Source organism: Sinohyriopsis cumingii, chromosome 11 (genome assembly GCF_028554795.1).
Source record: "Sinohyriopsis cumingii isolate HCF-2022 chromosome 11, ASM2855479v2, whole genome shotgun sequence".
NCBI lineage: Eukaryota > Metazoa > Mollusca > Bivalvia > Unionida > Unionidae > Sinohyriopsis > Sinohyriopsis cumingii.
In genome coordinates, this window is record NC_142971.1 from 112494963 (window position 1) to 112504936 (window position 9974).

General features: G+C 35.4%; 4 non-coding genes across 4 annotated transcripts; all 4 read left to right on the plus strand.

Moving 5' to 3' along the window:
* Positions 1–219: 219 nt before the first annotated feature.
* Positions 220–292, plus strand: Trnaf-gaa (transfer RNA phenylalanine (anticodon GAA)). Its single transcript has one exon. It is a non-coding gene; the product is annotated as a tRNA-Phe (tRNA).
* A 2919-nt stretch (positions 293–3211) lies between these two features.
* On the plus strand, positions 3212–3284 carry Trnaf-gaa (transfer RNA phenylalanine (anticodon GAA)). Its single transcript has one exon. It is a non-coding gene; the product is annotated as a tRNA-Phe (tRNA).
* A 2920-nt stretch (positions 3285–6204) lies between these two features.
* Trnaf-gaa (transfer RNA phenylalanine (anticodon GAA)) lies at positions 6205–6277 on the plus strand. The gene has a single exon. It is a non-coding gene; the product is annotated as a tRNA-Phe (tRNA).
* A 2919-nt stretch (positions 6278–9196) lies between these two features.
* Positions 9197–9269, plus strand: Trnaf-gaa (transfer RNA phenylalanine (anticodon GAA)). The gene has a single exon. It is a non-coding gene; the product is annotated as a tRNA-Phe (tRNA).
* The last annotated feature ends 705 nt before the right edge of the window (positions 9270–9974 follow it).

Genomic DNA, 9974 nt, shown 5'->3' on the forward strand with positions numbered 1-9974 from the left:
TTTACTGATTTTCTTGATGCTGCCTAGCAAACTGCTTTTATAGAATTGTGAAGACACAATTGAAACACTACCATTGATGTACAGTGGTCTATAAGTGGACTTTTAGAAGTGACTGACTTATTTGATAAAGTAGATGATCAAACTTGTCAGTGATGTGGATTTGGTGCGCAGTGATAAATGCAATGTCACATAGGTAAGTTGCGACAATTGTCAATGTCAGCCGGAATAGCTCAGTTGGGAGAGCGTTAGACTGAAGATCTAAAGGCCCCCGGTTCAATCCCGGGTTCCGGCACGGAACATATCCAGCGGCTGGCAGGAATTTTTGTATTTTCCTTCTAAAGCCTGTTTTCATTTTAAAACTCGTTTAAACCATTTTAACAAATAAATATTTTTTAAAAGATTAAAAAGGAAATAAACTTCCGACAAAACTCCCTTTCACACTTTTGTTATCTCTATTATCGTTAGTTTCCTCCTCCTCCCTCCCCCCCCCCTCTCTCTCTCTCTCTCTCAACAAAGTAAGAAATTGTTTTGAACCTTGTGAAGTGAGATGCAGAGTTTCCTGTTTCCCACGCATATGCATGTTGTGAAGTAGTATAAAATAAAATGTAAAATAGAAAAATAAATCTGGCGGAAAGTTTGATACGATTACAATCAAGAATTCCTTAAGAGTTGCAGCGTATGATAATTAAGCTTATCGATTGCAAATATTGTAAAATATTACTGCAATCGCCCATATTTAGTTTAAATTTGATTCTCAAACGTTCGATCGGAAATTCCGTTTAATATTATGTTTGCGTTTTCAACTGGTATAATTGTGAAGGTGCCATGTGAGTGGATTCCATGGCGTGAAAGAATATATATCTAAACATCTATTCGTGTAATACATATGTAAACATGGAAGAATTTTACTTTGTATGACTATGCTGATAGCATGGACTATCGATTTTCTGATTTGAAACGCCTCTTGTGCAATTGTTCTTAGCTAAAGGACATTTATCCTTGCAACTAGAGACTCACATAAACATGCATAGACATAATACATTGAATGAAGATCTCTCTTTCCTAAATGTGCTTGATTTCCGGCCGAGTCATACCAAAGACGTAACAAAATTATAGTACTAACCTCTGCTTGGCATAGCGCTCAGCTTAAGATTTTAGTAATAGGACTGGTCGGCTTGGTGTCACGATAATGTGACTGGGTGGAACATCATGCTACATGTCTGCGACATGATGCCCCCAGTGCTAGGCATCACTATAAAGAGCCACTGTAGATATCCTAGCGATATGACAAAATAATTGTTAAAGTTGCGTTTCAATTCTAAATCACACACATACACACACACACAGAGTGTACGTCTCTCTCTGTCTCTCATTAATGTGTTTCATTTTCATGGAAGTATTTTGCACAGAAATATGAGCATTCTTTAGAAGAATAATGTTTTCATTTAATGAGCAAATAACAAATTCTTTGGTTTTTATTATGCTGAGGAAATTGCTTGGTTTATTACAAGTGTTGGCTGTGATCATGCTTTGTTAAATAAATTTGATAAAGAAATACTAAATTTCAGTTAAATGCCCATTGTAATTCATAAGAGTTTCATTTCCATTCTATATTCCATGGTAATTACTTGTATGTCAAAGCAACGACTTTGATTATGTTTTAAAGAAGCAATAGCGACGATTTACAATTATTGCGGACGCAGCTTCCTTTGATTTTGTTGTGAACCGTTCAGTATCTGAGACATTATCTTTCACTAGTGTCTTGATCACATTGAAAACTTTTCATCAGCATTGGTCTCTATAAATATTACTATCTGTTACAAAATCTAAATATTATTACAAATTATGTTACATTAAAATAGCCCAAGTGTCCATTCTTGTGAAAAACCTGTCAAAGGTAATGATCGTCGTTTGAACCTTAAAAAAATTATAATATTAGATTTAGGATAACTTTCAATAAGATGTTAATCCTTTATATGACAGCACGCACATTCCTAGTTTTACTAGCAGTAAGGCACGTGGCAAAGAGTCAAAGGCTTTATTTAGATGGACCCATTTAGACTATGACATTATTGGAGATTGTTTGAAAAGGTGCTCGAGAATCAAATACCTGCCACCATAGTTCATACTCGAGTTACCTGGTATGGCAACCAGTTTTGATTGGGGCGGGGGGGGGGAGTACATGATCCAGTTTCTTCAATGTATTCAACGGGGTGAGGTAGGGAGGTGATCTTTATCCTTTGTTGTTTAGTCTATACTTTTAAGAAATATATCTTAAGCTGGGTGAGTGTGACGCGGGAATACAGTTGACTGAAAATGTGTTACTTCTTAACACTTTTAGTTTTGCTGGTGATGTGTTATTGGTAAGTTCTTCTGTCGCAGGTTGAAGGAAGTTATTGCAGATAAATTGACAGGTATAAATATGACATTTACATGATTTAAATCCTATTGCTGCGTATTGTACTGCGATGCTCTTTGGATAAACGTTAGTGAATGTATGAAAAGAAACATGGTTATTGACTATAATAACTGTCTTCGTCTGCTATTAAGCCTTTTGAGACGGAAGAGTGCCTCCATCATGTTTGTAAACTACAATGCATTTAGTGTTGAAGAATGAATGAGAAAGTATGTGTTTTCAATGATGAGAAGAATATCGGATAGTAAGAACTGCATTATGAAATCTTTCCGAAATTACGATATTCGTTTACATTCTCGGATTGTAGATATTTGGAATAAAGTACCCATTGAAATGTCTTACTTCATTTTGTTCTTAAGAATGCTTTTCCATTCTGTAGTTGTAGATGTGTCTATAGATTTGCACGTAAGACACCTATGATCTTTATTGTGGAGAATGCATTTATATTGTATATTTTAATTGACATGTATGGACAGCGCAATCGAAAATAAAGAATTCTTGTCTTATTTAAGGAGGTTTATTTTAGTGGTTGGCGTGTGTGAGGATCGTTAAAGCTAGGGATGAGATTGGTGTGAATTTACTGATTTTCTTGATGCTGCCTAGCAAACTGCTTTTATAGAATTGTGAAGACACAATTGAAACACTACCATTGATGTACAGTGGTCTATAAGTGGACTTTTAGAAGTGACTGACTTATTTGATAAAGTAGATGATCAAACTTGTCAGTGATGTGGATTTGGTGCGCAGTGATAAATGCAATGTCACATAGGTAAGTTGCGACAATTGTCAATGTCAGCCGGAATAGCTCAGTTGGGAGAGCGTTAGACTGAAGATCTAAAGGCCCCCGGTTCAATCCCGGGTTCCGGCACGGAACATATCCAGCGGCTGGCAGGAATTTTTGTATTTTCCTTCTAAAGCCTGTTTTCATTTTAAAACTCGTTTAAACCATTTTAACAAATAAATATTTTTTAAAAGATTAAAAAGGAAATAAACTTCCGACAAAACTCCCTTTCACACTTTTGTTATCTCTATTATCGTTAGTTTCCTCCTCCTCCCTCCCCCCCCCCTCTCTCTCTCTCTCTCTCAACAAAGTAAGAAATTGTTTTGAACCTTGTGAAGTGAGATGCAGAGTTTCCTGTTTCCCACGCATATGCATGTTGTGAAGTAGTATAAAATAAAATGTAAAATAGAAAAATAAATCTGGCGGAAAGTTTGATACGATTACAATCAAGAATTCCTTAAGAGTTGCAGCGTATGATAATTAAGCTTATCGATTGCAAATATTGTAAAATATTACTGCAATCGCCCATATTTAGTTTAAATTTGATTCTCAAACGTTCGATCGGAAATTCCGTTTAATATTATGTTTGCGTTTTCAACTGGTATAATTGTGAAGGTGCCATGTGAGTGGATTCCATGGCGTGAAAGAATATATATCTAAACATCTATTCGTGTAATACATATGTAAACATGGAAGAATTTTACTTTGTATGACTATGCTGATAGCATGGACTATCGATTTTCTGATTTGAAACGCCTCTTGTGCAATTGTTCTTAGCTAAAGGACATTTATCCTTGCAACTAGAGACTCACATAAACATGCATAGACATAATACATTGAATGAAGATCTCTCTTTCCTAAATGTGCTTGATTTCCGGCCGAGTCATACCAAAGACGTAACAAAATTATAGTACTAACCTCTGCTTGGCATAGCGCTCAGCTTAAGATTTTAGTAATAGGACTGGTCGGCTTGGTGTCACGATAATGTGACTGGGTGGAACATCATGCTACATGTCTGCGACATGATGCCCCCAGTGCTAGGCATCACTATAAAGAGCCACTGTAGATATCCTAGCGATATGACAAAATAATTGTTAAAGTTGCGTTTCAATTCTAAATCACACACATACACACACACACAGAGTGTACGTCTCTCTCTGTCTCTCATTAATGTGTTTCATTTTCATGGAAGTATTTTGCACAGAAATATGAGCATTCTTTAGAAGAATAATGTTTTCATTTAATGAGCAAATAACAAATTCTTTGGTTTTTATTATGCTGAGGAAATTGCTTGGTTTATTACAAGTGTTGGCTGTGATCATGCTTTGTTAAATAAATTTGATAAAGAAATACTAAATTTCAGTTAAATGCCCATTGTAATTCATAAGAGTTTCATTTCCATTCTATATTCCATGGTAATTACTTGTATGTCAAAGCAACGACTTTGATTATGTTTTAAAGAAGCAATAGCGACGATTTACAATTATTGCGGACGCAGCTTCCTTTGATTTTGTTGTGAACCGTTCAGTATCTGAGACATTATCTTTCACTAGTGTCTTGATCACATTGAAAACTTTTCATCAGCATTGGTCTCTATAAATATTACTATCTGTTACAAAATCTAAATATTATTACAAATTATGTTACATTAAAATAGCCCAAGTGTCCATTCTTGTGAAAAACCTGTCAAAGGTAATGATCGTCGTTTGAACCTTAAAAAAATTATAATATTAGATTTAGGATAACTTTCAATAAGATGTTAATCCTTTATATGACAGCACGCACATTCCTAGTTTTACTAGCAGTAAGGCACGTGGCAAAGAGTCAAAGGCTTTATTTAGATGGACCCATTTAGACTATGACATTATTGGAGATTGTTTGAAAAGGTGCTCGAGAATCAAATACCTGCCACCATAGTTCATACTCGAGTTACCTGGTATGGCAACCAGTTTTGATTGGGGCGGGGGGGGGGGAGTACATGATCCAGTTTCTTCAATGTATTCAACGGGGTGAGGTAGGGAGGTGATCTTTATCCTTTGTTGTTTAGTCTATACTTTTAAGAAATATATCTTAAGCTGGGTGAGTGTGACGCGGGAATACAGTTGACTGAAAATGTGTTACTTCTTAACACTTTTAGTTTTGCTGGTGATGTGTTATTGGTAAGTTCTTCTGTCGCAGGTTGAAGGAAGTTATTGCAGATAAATTGACAGGTATAAATATGACATTTACATGATTTAAATCCTATTGCTGCGTATTGTACTGCGATGCTCTTTGGATAAACGTTAGTGAATGTATGAAAAGAAACATGGTTATTGACTATAATAACTGTCTTCGTCTGCTATTAAGCCTTTTGAGACGGAAGAGTGCCTCCATCATGTTTGTAAACTACAATGCATTTAGTGTTGAAGAATGAATGAGAAAGTATGTGTTTTCAATGATGAGAAGAATATCGGATAGTAAGAACTGCATTATGAAATCTTTCCGAAATTACGATATTCGTTTACATTCTCGGATTGTAGATATTTGGAATAAAGTACCCATTGAAATGTCTTACTTCATTTTGTTCTTAAGAATGCTTTTCCATTCTGTAGTTGTAGATGTGTCTATAGATTTGCACGTAAGACACCTATGATCTTTATTGTGGAGAATGCATTTATATTGTATATTTTAATTGACATGTATGGACAGCGCAATCGAAAATAAAGAATTCTTGTCTTATTTAAGGAGGTTTATTTTAGTGGTTGGCGTGTGTGAGGATCGTTAAAGCTAGGGATGAGATTGGTGTGAATTTACTGATTTTCTTGATGCTGCCTAGCAAACTGCTTTTATAGAATTGTGAAGACACAATTGAAACACTACCATTGATGTACAGTGGTCTATAAGTGGACTTTTAGAAGTGACTGACTTATTTGATAAAGTAGATGATCAAACTTGTCAGTGATGTGGATTTGGTGCGCAGTGATAAATGCAATGTCACATAGGTAAGTTGCGACAATTGTCAATGTCAGCCGGAATAGCTCAGTTGGGAGAGCGTTAGACTGAAGATCTAAAGGCCCCCGGTTCAATCCCGGGTTCCGGCACGGAACATATCCAGCGGCTGGCAGGAATTTTTGTATTTTCCTTCTAAAGCCTGTTTTCATTTTAAAACTCGTTTAAACCATTTTAACAAATAAATATTTTTTAAAAGATTAAAAAGGAAATAAACTTCCGACAAAACTCCCTTTCACACTTTTGTTATCTCTATTATCGTTAGTTTCCTCCTCCTCCCTCCCCCCCCCCTCTCTCTCTCTCTCTCTCAACAAAGTAAGAAATTGTTTTGAACCTTGTGAAGTGAGATGCAGAGTTTCCTGTTTCCCACGCATATGCATGTTGTGAAGTAGTATAAAATAAAATGTAAAATAGAAAAATAAATCTGGCGGAAAGTTTGATACGATTACAATCAAGAATTCCTTAAGAGTTGCAGCGTATGATAATTAAGCTTATCGATTGCAAATATTGTAAAATATTACTGCAATCGCCCATATTTAGTTTAAATTTGATTCTCAAACGTTCGATCGGAAATTCCGTTTAATATTATGTTTGCGTTTTCAACTGGTATAATTGTGAAGGTGCCATGTGAGTGGATTCCATGGCGTGAAAGAATATATATCTAAACATCTATTCGTGTAATACATATGTAAACATGGAAGAATTTTACTTTGTATGACTATGCTGATAGCATGGACTATCGATTTTCTGATTTGAAACGCCTCTTGTGCAATTGTTCTTAGCTAAAGGACATTTATCCTTGCAACTAGAGACTCACATAAACATGCATAGACATAATACATTGAATGAAGATCTCTCTTTCCTAAATGTGCTTGATTTCCGGCCGAGTCATACCAAAGACGTAACAAAATTATAGTACTAACCTCTGCTTGGCATAGCGCTCAGCTTAAGATTTTAGTAATAGGACTGGTCGGCTTGGTGTCACGATAATGTGACTGGGTGGAACATCATGCTACATGTCTGCGACATGATGCCCCCAGTGCTAGGCATCACTATAAAGAGCCACTGTAGATATCCTAGCGATATGACAAAATAATTGTTAAAGTTGCGTTTCAATTCTAAATCACACACATACACACACACACAGAGTGTACGTCTCTCTCTGTCTCTCATTAATGTGTTTCATTTTCATGGAAGTATTTTGCACAGAAATATGAGCATTCTTTAGAAGAATAATGTTTTCATTTAATGAGCAAATAACAAATTCTTTGGTTTTTATTATGCTGAGGAAATTGCTTGGTTTATTACAAGTGTTGGCTGTGATCATGCTTTGTTAAATAAATTTGATAAAGAAATACTAAATTTCAGTTAAATGCCCATTGTAATTCATAAGAGTTTCATTTCCATTCTATATTCCATGGTAATTACTTGTATGTCAAAGCAACGACTTTGATTATGTTTTAAAGAAGCAATAGCGACGATTTACAATTATTGCGGACGCAGCTTCCTTTGATTTTGTTGTGAACCGTTCAGTATCTGAGACATTATCTTTCACTAGTGTCTTGATCACATTGAAAACTTTTCATCAGCATTGGTCTCTATAAATATTACTATCTGTTACAAAATCTAAATATTATTACAAATTATGTTACATTAAAATAGCCCAAGTGTCCATTCTTGTGAAAAACCTGTCAAAGGTAATGATCGTCGTTTGAACCTTAAAAAAATTATAATATTAGATTTAGGATAACTTTCAATAAGATGTTAATCCTTTATATGACAGCACGCACATTCCTAGTTTTACTAGCAGTAAGGCACGTGGCAAAGAGTCAAAGGCTTTATTTAGATGGACCCATTTAGACTATGACATTATTGGAGATTGTTTGAAAAGGTGCTCGAGAATCAAATACCTGCCACCATAGTTCATACTCGAGTTACCTGGTATGGCAACCAGTTTTGATTGGGGCGGGGGGGGGGAGTACATGATCCAGTTTCTTCAATGTATTCAACGGGGTGAGGTAGGGAGGTGATCTTTATCCTTTGTTGTTTAGTCTATACTTTTAAGAAATATATCTTAAGCTGGGTGAGTGTGACGCGGGAATACAGTTGACTGAAAATGTGTTACTTCTTAACACTTTTAGTTTTGCTGGTGATGTGTTATTGGTAAGTTCTTCTGTCGCAGGTTGAAGGAAGTTATTGCAGATAAATTGACAGGTATAAATATGACATTTACATGATTTAAATCCTATTGCTGCGTATTGTACTGCGATGCTCTTTGGATAAACGTTAGTGAATGTATGAAAAGAAACATGGTTATTGACTATAATAACTGTCTTCGTCTGCTATTAAGCCTTTTGAGACGGAAGAGTGCCTCCATCATGTTTGTAAACTACAATGCATTTAGTGTTGAAGAATGAATGAGAAAGTATGTGTTTTCAATGATGAGAAGAATATCGGATAGTAAGAACTGCATTATGAAATCTTTCCGAAATTACGATATTCGTTTACATTCTCGGATTGTAGATATTTGGAATAAAGTACCCATTGAAATGTCTTACTTCATTTTGTTCTTAAGAATGCTTTTCCATTCTGTAGTTGTAGATGTGTCTATAGATTTGCACGTAAGACACCTATGATCTTTATTGTGGAGAATGCATTTATATTGTATATTTTAATTGACATGTATGGACAGCGCAATCGAAAATAAAGAATTCTTGTCTTATTTAAGGAGGTTTATTTTAGTGGTTGGCGTGTGTGAGGATCGTTAAAGCTAGGGATGAGATTGGTGTGAATTTACTGATTTTCTTGATGCTGCCTAGCAAACTGCTTTTATAGAATTGTGAAGACACAATTGAAACACTACCATTGATGTACAGTGGTCTATAAGTGGACTTTTAGAAGTGACTGACTTATTTGATAAAGTAGATGATCAAACTTGTCAGTGATGTGGATTTGGTGCGCAGTGATAAATGCAATGTCACATAGGTAAGTTGCGACAATTGTCAATGTCAGCCGGAATAGCTCAGTTGGGAGAGCGTTAGACTGAAGATCTAAAGGCCCCCGGTTCAATCCCGGGTTCCGGCACGGAACATATCCAGCGGCTGGCAGGAATTTTTGTATTTTCCTTCTAAAGCCTGTTTTCATTTTAAAACTCGTTTAAACCATTTTAACAAATAAATATTTTTTAAAAGATTAAAAAGGAAATAAACTTCCGACAAAACTCACTTTCACACTTTTGTTATCTCTATTATCGTTAGTTTCCTCCTCCTCCCTCCCCCCCTCTCTCTCTCTCTCTCTCTCAACAAAGTAAGAAATTGTTTTGAACCTTGTGAAGTGAGATGCAGAGTTTCCTGTTTCCCACGCATATGCATGTTGTGAAGTAGTATAAAATAAAATGTAAAATAGAAAAATAAATCTGGCGGAAAGTTTGATACGATTACAATCAAGAATTCCTTAAGAGTTGCAGCGTATGATAATTAAGCTTATCGATTGCAAATATTGTAAAATATTACTGCAATCGCCCATATTTAGTTTAAATTTGATTCTCAAACGTTCGATCGGAAATTCCGTTTAATATTATGTTTGCGTTTTCAACTGGTATAATTGTGAAGGTGCCATGTGAGTGGATTCCATGGCGTGAAAGAATATATATCTAAACATCTATTCGTGTAATACATATGTAAACATGGAAGAATTTTACTTTGTATGACTATGCTGATAGCATGGACTATCGATTTTCTGATTTGAAACGCCTCTTGTGCAATTGTTCTTAGCTAAAGGACATTTATC